Here is a 15,538-nt window from a genome sequence, read left to right as displayed (position 1 = left end):
TCTTTTTATTTTTTTACTAAGACCAATGTGGGGAAATGGATACTCTTGTTACTTAATCCTGATAGCGCCAATGATAGATGAATGCTAAGCCTGTATCTTTTGCAACTTAAATTCAGATTTGGGTTTTAAATGTTGACTGGATGTTTCCTGGAACCTTGAACTCAGCATGTCTAAAATTAAATAAAGTCCTAATTGCCCACACCTGCCCAAACCTGTGCCTAGTATTCATTTCTTTATTTCTGTTATTCAGGTTTAAATGACTCAGTTATTCTAGTCACTCAGGTTCAAAACCTTAATCATCCTTGATTTTTCTCCCTACGTCTTTCCTTTCTCTCACTATTTTGTTCAGAAAATTCTCTTGATTTGGTCTGTACCCCTTGTTATAACACACATCTCCTCCTCTCTATTCTTATTGTTACCCCCTTCAATCTAATTTACAAACTGTAATTTAGGGCCTTCAATTTTTAGGTACAGTACAAAGAGATGCAAATGTAAATAACGCAAAGTTCCTGCTCTTGACTTCATGAGGAGTGGATGATGGTTCTTAAATTTAACTAACTACAGTACAACATAGTAGATGCTACAAGAACTACATATATAATAACTACGGTAGCCCAGAGGAGGAAGTGATTATTTCTGCTTTATGCTGAATCAGAAAGGGTTGACATTTGAGCTGAACCCTGAAGGACAAGTGTAATTTTTTCAGGTGCAAAAGGAGAGGGAGAAGAGGCAATTCTGGTAGAGGAAATAGCATGAATACATGTCTTATATATTATTCAGCAAGCATTTATTGAGTGTTGACTATGTGTCAAGCGTTGTACTGGGTATGGGGCTTTAAGAAGCACTTAGTCTTGTGGGAGGTATGTATACCTAAACAGATAATCACAATAAGAAATTATGTAGAATATAGGTTATTCTTTATTAGAATAGTCAGTTCACTCAATGAAGATTTCCCTTTGGCCAAATATTTGGATATAGAAGCAATATATACACAATGCTAACCAGCCTTAGCCAAATTTGATAAATTTCTCAAAATGTATGTATGACTGGGTTGTACCAGATTTTTTCTTCTTCAGGACACTACTTCATTTCTGGATTGGGGGAGGGAGATTGGCTTAGCAATCAAATGATAGGACACGGTTCATTTATTTGTTAATTTAACCAGCAAGAATTTATTGAGGGCCTGTTGTGTACCACATATTGTTAGACCTTGGGGATACACAGAGAGATAAGACAGAGTCCTTCCCTAAGAGAGTGCTGCAATCAAATGGGTTCACTGGCACACAGAAATATAATTAAAATACAATGAGTGAAACACTGTGATAAACTTTAGATTCTGTATTATAGGAGGATGTATGAAAGATGCTTAATCCAGCCTTTGGGGAGAATGTACCAGGGAAGATTTCCTGGAGGTGATGATACTTGAGCTGCGGTTGGTTTTAATAACTTAGGAGCATGTTGGTGTAGGGTAGGCAAGGATAAAGGCAGAGGAGCTACAGCCAGGGACTAGGTAAAAGCCTGCCTTCTTCCTGAGAAGGCCTGTTAGTAGGGTTACTAGGGTGGAGGTGGAAAACTGGGGGAACTCCAGTAATTGGTTGATGTCCTTAATAACAGTTCAGGGGGTTTTCCACTCCAAGATAACTGATACTTTGTCCAGCATCCTGAAGATGTCTCAGCCAAAGAGAACTTGTCCTTTGCGCTTCTAAGTTTTCTAAAATAAACATCTCTGGGTTGGCTCAAGAGTGTTACGGTGACAGCTAAGATGCAGGGAGTGCTCTAAGACTAGTGAAACTCTGGGCGGAAAGTTGTGAGGGATCCCAGTGATTGGTCTTAGAAAATGGTCAGGGTGTGTGACAGAGGCAGAGGGCATTATCAGATAATCTACCTCTCCTAAATACATCTGGAAGGTCCCTTTCTATTTACCACTAACACGAGTTCAGATGAGTATTTGCCCAGGAGGTTAGAATTTTGGTTAGACCTAGGTTCCTCAGAGTTGCTGGAATGTCAGAAAATAAAGTTTATGGTGGTTACTTACAGTTACTACATTGAAGCCACAGTGTTGTGGAAAATCAAGAGCACGATATTTTTCTTCTTTACCAAGATCACCAGGACATTATGACAACTTGTTAATCATTTGGGAAATAGCCTTACCTCACATCTTGCACCAACATAAATTTCAAATATATTACATGCTTAAATGAAAACAATAACACATAAAGTATAGAATAAAATGCAGATACATATTCATATAATCAGTGTGTAGAAGGTCCTTCTAAGCATGAAGGTAAAAACAGAAAACAAAAAAGGAAAAAAAAAGGTAAATTTGTCTTCATAAAAATTTTTAAAATTCTGAAGAGCAAAAAGTACCATAAATTAAATGACAAATGGCAAACTTGGGTTAATATTCTTATTATATAAAGAACTCTCATGAATCAAAAAGAAAAATATAAAAAGATGTGTAGAATAATGGGCAAAGATCAGGAATGAGAAATTCACAAAAGAACAAATAAACATCAAAAACTGTCAATTTCACTAATACTCAAAAAAATGCAAACTAAAGGATTAGGATAACAAGATTTTGCACAGTTGGCCAAGTTTAGTGCCTACTGTTGAAAGATTATGGGAAAGGGCATCTCATATACTGTTATTGGGAGTTTAGATGGGTACTATATTTTGTAGGCTAATTTGGTAACATCTATTAAGGCCTTAAAATGTATGTGACGTGGATATTTTTTGAAATACCTCTCAGTGTGTTTCCTTTTTGATAATCTGATAGCTTTCCATCATTAAGTTCCCAGGGAATGGAGAGAGTAAATGCCACCTTGAGAAGGAAGGGACATTTTGTCTCATCCAGATAGGAAGAAGTAAAATATAGTCCTTTCTGATTCCTAGAGGGGACTGCCTAGGAAGGAGAAGGGGGTGGTCCCAAATAAGTCTGAGAGATTATTAGAGCAGTAGAGACAGCTCTTTGTATCCCCAGGTTCAGACTGGAAAATGGTAAATTCCCCTAGAGAAGTATTGTGTCCATTATGATGCTACCCAGATAAGAAGTTTAAAATGGCATGATGGCATAGTAAGTTGGAAGATGGAAAAAGGCATCCCCTTGTTTCCCATGGCACTAAGATTGGCATAGCTGGGACCTGGAGAAGGCTCTGAAAAGTTACTGGGACATGGGCCAGCTTGCTTCCCATATGACACTAGGATGAGATGACACCAAACAGAGGCTGTGGGTGACCAACCTCTAGAGATGAGTTGTAGGGACAATAGTCATGCCTGTCATACCAATGTCCTATACCAACAACCTCTGATGGGGGTGCCACATGGTAGAACCGAGAAGGTAGACATCACTAGTCTCAAAAACCAGACTAGGTAAAGATATCAGCACTAACCCCCATGAGCTTCGAAAGGTACCCACAGACAACATGGAACAAAGGACCAGCTGAGACTCAAAGGACAGCCAGCGGCCAGGGTCCCACACTCAATTGCCATGAAGACATCTTGGGAAGGAGAAGGGAGAGAAACCTTGAAAGTCTGGGCATTTAACCAAAGGAGATTATTTGAAATAGAAAAATATTATTTTTTAAACTTGAAGAGTTAAGGATATCTTTAATTGGCAAGTTTATGTCTGTATGCCTCCTGTATCATCCAGAGGGATAGGGGTTTAAAGAAACTTTAGAAAGAAAAAAATAAAGAAGAAAAAAAAGAAAAAGAAAAAAATAAAGAGGCTACACATAGTTGCTCAATATGAACTGTAAAGTGTAAATTTTGTGTTCATATCCTTTAATCCAGCCATTACACATCTAGTAGTTTATTCTAAAGAAATAATTGGATGGGCCCAAACATACACACTCACATACACACATATATGTAACCGAATGTTCATCATAGTATTGTTTTAAAAATTGAAAAACTGGAAACAAGCTGAATGTTTAATCATCTGAGGAATGGTTACATTATAATAAATCTACACAATGAGTGTTAACAACTCTTAGTTTAATAACTCTTCAGTCATTACAAAGAATAAGAGAAGTCTGTATGTATTGGAATGGGAAAGACATCTAAGTCATATTGTTAGGAGATAAAATCAGGATGAAGAGTATTATATATAGGATAATCTCATTTATGTAAAAGTATATAGTGATCTATATTCACATAGAAATATATCCATATTCTATAGGAAAATAAAAGATTATATGACTATACACAGTGTGATCCCATGTTTGTTTAAATATGTGTATATAATATAAAACTTATATGTGTGTATTTACTCACACACATGCGCGTGCGCGCGCACACACACACACACACACACACACACACAGAAGGAAGTCTCAAAGTATCTGCAGCAAATTGTTAGCAGTGATTATCTATGGATGGTGAGATTAAGTAGAAATTTCACTCTTATTTATACATTTCTCTGTTGCCTGATGTTCTCCCCCAATGAGCTAATATTATTTTTATAATTAGAAAAATTAACATTTATTTCCTTTTGAAAATAAATATGTATATATTTAGTGGCATAAAAATGTTTTTAATATATTAATATTGTAAAAGAGCAGATTACTAAAAACTTGTGACTTAACATTTGTTTTTATAAAAATGAGTACATGTGCATATAAACAGGATATATACCAAAATATTGAGAGTGGTTATCTCTGGATCTTGGGATTAGCAATGATTTTTATATATTTTTCTTTTTGATTAACATATTTTCTAATTTTCCTCTAATAAATATATTTTGTGAATTTAAGGGGAAAAAAAGCACAAAGTACCATAAAGTTCCAGGTTCCTTGAAGGAGAGCTAGAGTATCTGGTTGGCAGACTTGAGGCAGTTGATGTGTCTTGCAGGGAAAATGTGGTCATGGGGGACTGGCTGCCTGATTGGCTAGGCCCATTGCAGAATGAAAATGCTTTTTTCAAAAGCAAGGAAAAAATTGCTGTTAAAGGTACTCAAATATAAAGCTGTTTTTCTTTATCCCACATACCTACTCTGCTTATGAGCATGATCTATTATCCCATTGAACTACACTTACAAAACATAAATTCAAATTTAAAATTATTAAGAATTTCAAGATGGCAGTAGTGCAGCATTAAATCAAGCCTCTTCTGAGTGGGGGCCCTGTGTGACCGCACAAGTTGTACTCCCTTGAAGCTGGCCTTGTGATCACAAAGAGATGGGGAGCTGGTTCTGGATGTAATTGGCCAGGGACACCCATGAAACTATGGCTGTGTCTTTTCCTACCAGCTGCAGAACAATTTGGAGTGACATGCTTCGATGGGATTCAGATCAGGCTTCTCTGGTCCAGCCTCTGCTTTGTAAAGCTAATAGTTATCTAAGTGTACCTCCACTAAGGACTCATGTTTATTAGGGGTACAGCGTTGACCCAACCAATTGTCCCTTTATTTGTGGGCTATGTGGTTTTCTAACAGTGACTGTGATTCTGTTTCAGACAAAGGGACCTGTCCCACCAATGTTTACTGAGAGCTTTAGCCAACTCTATCATCAACTTTTTCCTCCTCACTTTGGAGGTAGTTCCTAAGCTTTGACTTCAGCCTCATACAAAAGTCTGTTCTGAGTCTTGCTACCTTCTAACTCAGCACTCCTTACCCCAGTTCTAGAGCATTCCATGCCAGTTCCTGACAAGCAGGACTGGAAATTCCCCAGGTCCAAGCAGCTAGTGGCTTCCTTGGTCTTCAGTTCTGGCTCAATCAGATGAATGCAGGCTGAGTAGGGATGGGAGACAGAAATGACAGGGTCCTGAGTTGAGGATCCCTAGGGTGAGGATTCTATACAAAGAAGTGGGATGGGGGCAATAGACAGGTGAAGAATTAGAACATAGTTATTAGAACATAGTTTGGGGAAAGGGAAAGGTGGTTGAAAAAGAGGTGTTTGAAGAGGAGAAACGTGGCCAGTTTTAATCTTCAGGATATATTAGAAAATAAATGCCAAGCAAGGGTTAAAAATTGTGGTATATTTAAAATGTGTACATTTAACAAAATGCTTTTTCTTAACATGGACAATATTGTGCAATATTATTGTTCAGAATAATTGCTGGGTTTGTACAAAATAAGGATTTGTAGTATATTAGATAGGCAGGTATTGGAAATGAGACACAAGTTTAAAGTTATATGATGAAAGTCTTTTTAAAAATTTTTAATTGTGGTAAAATATACATAACAAGAATTTACCACCTTAACCAGTGTTATGTGTACAGTTCAGCCTTGTTAAGTACATTCACATTGTGCAACCAATCTCCAGAACTCTTTTTGTCTTGCAAAACTGAAACTCTATACCCATTAAACGACAACTCCCCATTTCCCCCTCCCTACAAGCCCCTGGTTAACCACCGTCCTACTTTCTGTTTCAGTGAATTTGACTACTTTAGATACCTCATATAAGTGGAGTCATAGAGTATTTGTCTTTTGTAACTGGCTAATTTTATTTATCATAATGTCCTTAAGGTTCTTCCATGTTGTAGCATGTGCCACGATTTCCTTCCTTTTTTTTAAAGGCTGAATAATATGCCATTGTATGTATATATCACATTTTGTTTATTCATTTGTCCATCGATGGACACTTGGGTTGCTTTCATCTGCTGCTATGAATGTGGGTGTGAAAATATCTCTTTGAGACCCTGCTTTCAATTCTTTTGGATATATATCCAAAGTGAGATTGCTAGATCATTTGGTAGTTCTAGTTTTAAATTTTTGAGGAACTTCCATATTGTTCTCCATAGTGGTTGCACCATTTTACAATACCATAAACATTGTACTATGGTTCCAATTTCTCCACATCCTCACCAACACTTCTGTTTTTTTTTTTTATAGTAGCCATCCTAATGGATGTGAGGTGACATTCGTTCCATTTTGCTGCTGAGTATTATTCCATAGTATGAATGTAACACAGTTTAGCTATCCACCTATTGAAGGACATCTGGGTTATTTCCAGTTTTTTACTATTATGAACAAAACTGCTATAAACATTCTTGTATAGGTTTTTGTGTGAACATAAGTTTTCATTTCTCTGGGATAGATGCCCAGGAGTGCAACTGCTGAGTCATATAATGGTTGCATTTTTAGTTTTTTAAGGAATTACCAAAGTGTTTTCCAGAGTGGCTGTACCATTTTACATCCCCACCAGCAATGTACGAATGATAGTTTCTTTACATCCTTGCTGGTATTTGGGTGTTGTCATTATTTTTTATTTTTTCCCTTCTGATAGCAGTAATATCTCACCATTTTGATTTCCATCTCCCTAGTGGCTAATGATTTTAAACACATTTTCATGTACTTCTTTGTCATAGGTATATCCTCTTTGGTGAAATGTCTCTTCAATGTCTTTTGCCCATTTTTCTAACGGATTTTTTTTGTGTGTGTGTGTGTGTGTTTTCAGAGTTTTTTTAAAAAAATACATTCTGAATATTAGTCCTTTGGCATATTTGTGGTTTGCAAATATTTTCTCCCATTCTGTAGCTTGTCTTTTCATGTTCTTAATTGTATCTTTCACAGAGCAAAAGTTTTTCGTTTTTGTGAAGCCCAACTTATCAATTTTTCCTTTTATGAATCCTGCTTTTAGTGTCAAATCTCTTTGCCTACTCCAGATCCCAAAGATTTTCTCCTATGTGTTTTTTCTAAAAGTTTTATAGTTTTACATTTAAATCGCTGATCCATTTTGAGTTAATATTTGTATAAATCATGAGACTTAGATTGAGTTTCATTTTTGCTGATGGATGACCAATTGCTCCAGTGTCATTTGTTGAAAAGGCTATGTTTCTTTTATTGGATTGCTTTTGCACCTTTGTCAAAAATCAGTTGGGCGTATTTGAGTGAGTCTAATTCTGGGTTCTCTATTTTATTTCATTGATCTATGTGTGTATCCCTCCACCAATATCACACAGTCCTGATTACTGTAGCTTTATAATAAGTTTTGAAATCATGTAGACTGATTCTTCCCACTTTATTCTTGTTCAGAATTGTTTTAGCTATTCTAGTTACTTTGTTTTTCTATATAATTTATGGAATAATCTTGTTTATATCTATAAGAAATCCTGCTTAGATTTTGATAGGAATTGCATTAAATCTGTATATCAATTTGGAAGAGAATTGACTTCTTTACTATGTTGAGTCTTCCAATCCATGAAGTTTTGTTTAGATCTTTGATTTATTTTATCAGCATTTTGTAATTTTCAGCATGCAAGTCCTGTACGTGTTTTGTTAGAATTATACCTAATCATTTAATTATTTTTTGAGCGATTGTAAATGGTATTGTATTTGAATTTTGGTGTCCATGTATTCATTACTATTATATAGAAATTCAATAGATTTCTATGTATTTATCTTGAATACTGAAACTTTGCTGAGCTCATTTATTTGTCCTAAGAGTTCTTTGGTAGATTCCTTGGGATTTTCTACGTAGACAATCGTGTCTACAAATAGGGACAGTTTTATTTCCTCCTTTCCTATCTGTATGCCTTTTATTTCCATTTTTGCCTTATTTCACTGGCTAGAGTTTCCAGCACCATGATGAATAAGAGTGGTTAAGAGAAGATATCCTTGCCTTGTTCCTGATCTTAGGAGGAAAACATCTAGTTTCTCACCATTAAGTATGATGTCAGCCATAGGGTTTTTGTAGATTTCTTTATCAAGTTGAGGAAGTCCCCCTATATTCTTATTTTTTCTGAGATTTTTTTTCATGAATGGGTGTTGGATTTTGTCAAATTCTTTTTCTGCATCTATCGATATGATCATGTGATTTTTCTTCTTTAACTTGTTTGTATGGAGGATTACATTGCTTGATTTTCAAATACTGAGTCAGCATTGCATCCCTGGAATAAATTCTGCTTGTTCACACTGTATAATTCTTTCTGTATATTATTGAATTCTATTTGCTAACATTGTTTAGAGTTTTTGCATCTATAGTAATAAGGATATTGGCCTATAGTTTTCTCTTTTTGTACTATATATAGTTTTGTATTAGGGCAATACGATTTGGGCAATGCCCCTTTCTCTTTTTTCTGGAAGAGATTCTGTAGAATTGGTGTTAATTTTTCCTTAAGTGTTTGGTAGAATGGTCTAGTGAAACCATCTGGACCTGGAGATTTCTTTTTTTTAAATTGAAGTCTTCTAATTGCCAATGAAATTTCCTTATAGTAATAGGGTTATTCAAATGATCTACTTCATATTGATGAATGGTGTTAATTTGTGTTTTTCGAGGAATTGGTTCATTTCACCTAAATTAACAAATTTGTGTGTAGAATGGTTCATAATATTTCCTTGTTATCCTTTTGATGTCTGTAGGATATGTAATATAATACATGTCTTCTCTTTTTTTGTCAGTCTTACTAGAGGTTTGCCAATTTTTTTGATCTTTCTAAAAAGCCAGCTCTTTGTTTCATTGATTTTTTTCTATTGTTTTTCTGTTTTCATTTCATTGCTTTCTGCTCTTATCTTTATTATTTCTTTCCGTCTACTTGCTTTGGATTTATTTTGTCCTTCTTTTGCTAGGTCCTTGAGGTGGGAACTTGCGTTACTGATTTCAGACTTTTCCTTTTCTATTATTATATGCAATTAGTGCTACAAATTTCCCTCTCAGCACTGCTTTAGCTGTGTCCCACAGATTTTGATATGTTGTGTTTTCATTTTCATTCAACATATATATATGTATATATATATATTTACAACAATCCTTTCTTTATTTTTTAAAAATATTTATTTATTTATTTGGCTGCGCTGGGTCTTAGTCATGGCATGCGTGATCTTCGATCTTCACTGCGGCATGCAGGATCTTTAGTTGCGGCATGCAGGATCTTTTAGTTGCAGCACGCAGGATCTTTATTTGCGGCATGTGGGATCTAGTTCCCTGACCAGAGATCGAACCCAGGCCCCCTGCACTGAGAGCACGGAGTCTTAACCACTGGACCACAAGGGAAGTCCCTCAACATCAATATATTTTAAAATTTCCCTTGAAACTTCCCCTCTGATCCATGAACTGTTTAGAAGTATGTTGCTTAGTTTCCAAGTGTTCGGAGATTTTCTTGTTATTGTTCTGTTACTTATTTCTAGTTTGATTCCACTGCAGTTGGATAACATACTCTGTGATTTCAGTTCTTTTAAATTTGTTAAGGTTTGTTTCATGGCCTGGGATAGGGCCTATCTTGATATATGTTCCATGGGTATATGAAGAGATTGTGCATCCTGCTGTTGGGTGGAATGTTCTATGGATGTTGATTAGATCCGATTGGTTGACGGTGTTGTTGAGTTCTTCTATATCCTTGCTGACTTTCTGTCTAGTTGTTCTATCAATCACTGAGAGAGGGGTGTTGAAATTTCCAACTATAATTGTAGATTTGTCTATTTCTGCTTTTAGTTTAATAAGTTTTTGCTTCACATGTTTTGCAGCTCTATTGTTTGGTGCATCCACATTTAGGAATGCTGTATCTTGATGGATTGGCCCTTTTATCATTATATAATATCCTCTGTTTCAGTTAAATCTTTTGGATCTGAAATCTATTTTATATTTCACTCTGTCTATATATGTATTATTATTATTTATTTATATATTGGTATATATTTAATTTAATATATAATATGTAAATAATAAAATTGTCTATTATATATAATGTGTATATTGCTAATGTATATTAGCATACATATTTTCTTTATATATGTTCTGATATTAATATAGCCACTCTTGCTTTCTTTTGATTGATGTTTGTATGATATAACTTTTTCCATCCTTCTACTTTCAACCTAATTATATTATTATAGCTAACATGAGTTTCTTGTAAATAGCATATAGTTGGGTCATGTTTTTTAACTCACTCTGCCAGTTTCCCTATTTTTTTAAATTGAGATATAATTGACATACAGCACTGTATAAATTTAAGGTGTACAGTATAATGATTTGACTTACATACATCATGAAATGATTACCAAAATAAGTTTAGTGAACATCATTGTTTCATATAGATACAAAATAAAAGAGAAAAAAATTTTTTTCCTTGTGATGAGAACTCTTGGAATTTACTCTCTTAACAACTTACATATATAACACACAGCAGTGCTAATTATATTTATCATGTTATATGTTGCATCCCTAGTACTTATTTATCATGTAACTGGAAGTTTGTACCCCTTGACCACCTTCATCCAATTCTCCTTCCCTCCACCTCCTGCCTCTGGTAACCACAAATTTGATCTCTTTTTCTATGAGTTTGTTGTTTGTTTGTTTTTAAAGTATAGTTAACTTGCAATGCAATGTTAGTTCCTGGTGCGCAACATAGTGACTTGATATTTCTTTATATTACAAAATAATCACCGTGATAAGTTTAGTTACAATCTGTCACCATACAAAGGTCTGTTTTTTAATTGGTATATTTATACCATTTAACTTTAATGTAATTATTGCTATTTTGGAATTAAATCTGCAATTTTTTTTTGTTTTCTTTCTCTCTTTTTTATTTCTTCTGATTTCTTATTTCCTGCCATCTTGTGGGTTACTTGAACATTTTTAGAATTCCATCTTAATTTATGTATGGCTATTTTGAGTGTATCTCTTTGTGTAGCTTTTTTAGTCATTGTTCTAGGTATTATATTATGTACATATAACTTATTACAGACTATTGGTGTCTTCATTTTACCAGTTCAAGTGAAGTATAGAGACTTTATCTCCCTTTATGTCCTTTTACACTTCCCCATTTACACTATATTTGTCTTAGGTATTTACATATATTTAAAACTACATCACACAGGGTAATAATTTTGCTTCCACCTCCAACATAATTTAGAAGACTCCAAAGGAGAAGTAAATTCTATTTATCCATAGTTTTCCTTACCATATTCTTTCTGATGTTCCAAGATTTCTTTAAAAAAAAATCATTTCCTATTCATTTAGAGAACTTCCTTAAGCCATTCTTTAGGGAAGGGCAGCTGGGGACAAATCCTCTTAGTGTCTGTCCTTCATCTGAGAATGTCTTGATTTCCCCTTCATTCTTGGAGGATATTTTTGTTGGATACAGGATTCAGGTTGATAGTTTTTTTTTTTTTCTTTCAGCCTATGAAATATATCATGCAACTTCCTTCGGCCTGCATGGCTTCAGATGAGAAATCTACTGTCGTTCAAATTGTGTTTCCTTATAGGTAAGGTGTTGTTTCTCTTGCTGCTTTTAAGAACTTTGTGTTTGTTGTTAGTTTTCAGAAGTTTGACTATGTTGTGTCCTGGTGTGAAATTCTTTAGAGTTTATTCTGTTTGGAGTTCACTTCTTGAATCTGTAGGTTTATATCTTTTGCCAAATTTGAGAAGTTTTCAGCCATTATTTCTTCAAGTACTTTTTCAGCCTTGTCCTCTTTTTCCTCTCCTGGGATTCTCATGACATGAATGTTATAGCTTTTGTTATAGTCCTAGGAAGCTCTGTTAATTTTTTTTCCATTTATTTTCTCTCTTGTTCAATTTGGGTAATTTTCATTGTTCTATCTTCGAGTTCACTGATATTTTTTCCTCTGTCTCCTTCATTCTGCTGTATAGCACATTCATTGAATTTTTAATCTTAATTATTGTATTTTTCAGTTCCAAATATTCCATTTGGTTCTTTTTTTTTAATTTATTTTGGCTGAGTTGGGTCTTTGTTGCTGCGTGTGGGCTTTCTCTAGTTGTGGTGAGCAGGAGCTACTCTTTGTTGCGGTGCATGGGCTTCACATTGTGGTGGCTTCTCTTGTGGCAGAGCACGGGCTCTAGGTGCATGGGCTTCAGTAGCTGTGGCACATGGGCCCTAGAGCACAGACTCAGTAGTTGTGGTGCACGGGCTTAGTTGCTCCACGGCATGTGGGATCTTCCCGGACCAGGGCTCGAACCCGTGTCCCCTGCGTTGGCAGGCGGATTCTCAACCACTGCGCCACCAGGTAAGCCCTTCCATTTGGTTCTTTTTTATTCTTCTATTTCTTTGCTAAGGTTTTCTTTTTTTTTTTTCATTTGTTTCAAGTATGTTTATATTTGCTTGTAGAATCATTTTTATAATAGCTGCTTTAAACTTTTTGTTACATAATTCTAATATCTCTGTCATCTTGTTGTTGGCATCTATTGATTCTGGTTTTAATTCAGCTTGATAGCTTTCTGGTTCTTGGTATGTGGAGAGATTATTTATTTATTTATTTATTGAAACCTAGACATTGTTGGTATTATGTTATGAGACTCTGTATCTTATTTAAACTTTCTCTTTTAGGTGGCTTTCTCTGACACCACTCTGGCAAGGGAAGAGGGGCACTGCTTTGTTACTGCCAGGTGGGTTGTAGGAGTCCAGGTTCCCCACTTGGCCTCAGTTGACAATCATGGGAGGGGAGTTTGCTTCTTGCTAGTGCTAGGTGGGTGTGGGAATTCTGGCACCCCACTAGGTCTCTACTCATACTTCATTAGCTGCTCACCACATGGTCTCCAATGACACCGTGGTAGGGGTAATGAGTGGCTTCATTACTGCTGGGCAGTGGTGAAACTCCTGACCCTCTGCCAAGCCTCTTGACACTACCCCAGCAAGGAGGAGGAGACATGCTTTGTTATTGCCAGGCTCCCCCTATGGTCTCTACTTATACCTTTTGGGGGCTTTCTCTCATTATCACCTACCAGAAATGAAAGACCTGCCACCCTACTCAGCCTTCTCTGATACCACCCTGGAGAGAGTATTGTGAAGCTTTGTTACAGCCTGGCGAGAGGATAGAAGTCTAGGCTTGCCACTTGCCCTTTGCCAATGGGGGTGGGGATAGGGCCAGTTTTTTCTATGATGTTTGGCTGCTGCAGAGTAGTTATTGTTTAAAAGTTTTTCTGTCTTACTAGCCTGCTCCTTTCGTGGTCCTTTAGATAGAGAGAGCAGTCTTTTCTTAGGGCTTTTTTGTGTTTGCACCCATTGTAGTTTTTGGGATGCTAATTTATTCAGATTTAAGCATTTTTTTTCTTTTACTGTTACTCTTGAATTTTTAACATGCATCTTGACTAAACAAAATCTCTTTACTAATAAAATGAACATTTCTACCCTCTTCCAAATTGAAACAAGAACTTTAGAATGCTTTAACTCCACTGAAACCCCATACCCCCGCAGTTGTACTTGTCCAGTATTATACCTCCACCTTATCCAAATTATATATTGTTATTATTGTTTCATACAGCCAATGCTTGTTTGGTTTTGACCACATATTTTCTAATTTCTTAACAAGTAATATCTTCTTTAATATCAGCCCTTCCTTTTGGGTTCATTTTTCTTCTTTCTTAAGTTTATTCATTAGAAATTTCCTTTAGTGAAGGTCTTTTGGCAAAACTTGTAATTTTCATTTGTCTGAAAATGTTTTTATTTTGCTCTTTTAAAAAAAAATATTTATTTGTTTATTTGGTTGCACTGGGTGGTAATTGTGGCAGGCGGGCTCCTCAGTTTCGGCTCGCGGGCTCCTCAGCTGCTGCACATGGTCTCCTTAGTTGCGGCAGGCAGGCTCCCCAGTTCTGGCATGTGAACTCCCAGTTGCAGCATGCATGCGGGATCCAGCTCCCCCACCAGGGAATGAACCCGAGCCCCCTGCATCGGGAGCATGGATCCCTAACCACTGTGCCACCAGGGAAGTCCCTGCTCTTATTTTTGATAGATAGTTTTTTTTTAAATTTTATTTATTTATTTATTTATTTATTTATTTATTTATTTATTTATTTATTTATGGCTGTGTTGGGTCTTCGTTTCTGTGCAAGGGCTTTCTCTAGTTGCGGCAAGTGGGGGCCACTCTTCATCGCGGTGTGCGGGCCTCTCACTGTCGCAGCCTCTCTTGTTGCGGAGCACAGGCTCCAGACGCGCAGGCTCAGCAGTTGTGGCCCACGGGCCCAGTCTCTCCGTGGCATGTGGGACCCTCCCAGACCAGGGCTCGAACCCGTGTCCCCTGCATTGGCAGGCAGATTCTCAACCACTGTGCCACCAGGGAAGCCCCTGATAGATAGTTTTGCTGGTTACACAATTCCAAGTTGACAACGATTTTCTCTCAACACTTTGAAGATATTATTTTATTTTCTTCTGGCTTTTATTGTTGCTTTTGAGGTGCCTGCTGTCAGTTTGTTATTCTTTTATAATAATCTATCTTTTCTCTCTGGATGCTTTAAGATTTTTTTTGTTTTTGATACTTGACAGCAATGTGTTTACATTTATGTGAGATAATAGAAAATATATATTGGTCTCTGTCCCGGTTCCTGGCACAGAACTCCTAAAACTCTTGCAATTTCCTAAGTGATAAAAACACTAGGAGCACCTCTTCCTCTGTCTATCTTCGACCCCATCCCTGACACAGGGCTTATAAAACCCTTGTAAATTCCTAAGTGATAAGAGCAATGAAGAACGTCTTTTGTTCTACTGAGGTGATTCTGGGTGGGCTCTTGGATGGCTCCTGGATGGGGGCTGGTCACCAGAAAGACCAAGCCATGATTAAAATCTTGGGATTTTCAGCTCCCCCCACATTCTCCAGAGAGGGGAGAGGGCCTGGAAATGGAGTTAATCATGGATCATGTGCATAATATTTATGG

General features: G+C 36.4%; 1 protein-coding gene across 8 annotated transcripts in view; it reads left to right on the top strand.

The window, feature by feature from the left end:
- KLHL13 (kelch like family member 13) overlaps positions 1–15,538 on the top strand; it is a 384,258-nt gene that overhangs the window by 29,376 nt on the left and 339,344 nt on the right. For 6 of the 8 annotated variants that reach the window (XM_082445530.1, XM_082445527.1, XM_082445529.1 and 3 more), the window contains one exon: positions 12,053–12,138. The exons of 1 other annotated variant lie outside the window; for it this stretch is intronic. The gene's annotated coding sequence lies outside the window, so the exon portion shown is untranslated. Of the gene's footprint in view, positions 1–6,538; positions 12,139–15,538 lie in introns of those variants that run through there. One more of the 8 variants, XM_082445531.1, reaches the window with a different exon arrangement.

Source organism: Balaenoptera physalus, assembly GCF_965194825.1.
Source record: "Balaenoptera physalus genome assembly, chromosome: X".
In the NCBI taxonomy this organism is placed as follows: domain Eukaryota; kingdom Metazoa; phylum Chordata; class Mammalia; order Artiodactyla; family Balaenopteridae; genus Balaenoptera; species Balaenoptera physalus.
Note: the sequence above shows the minus strand (reverse complement) of the source record. Positions and strands in the feature narration are given on the sequence as shown.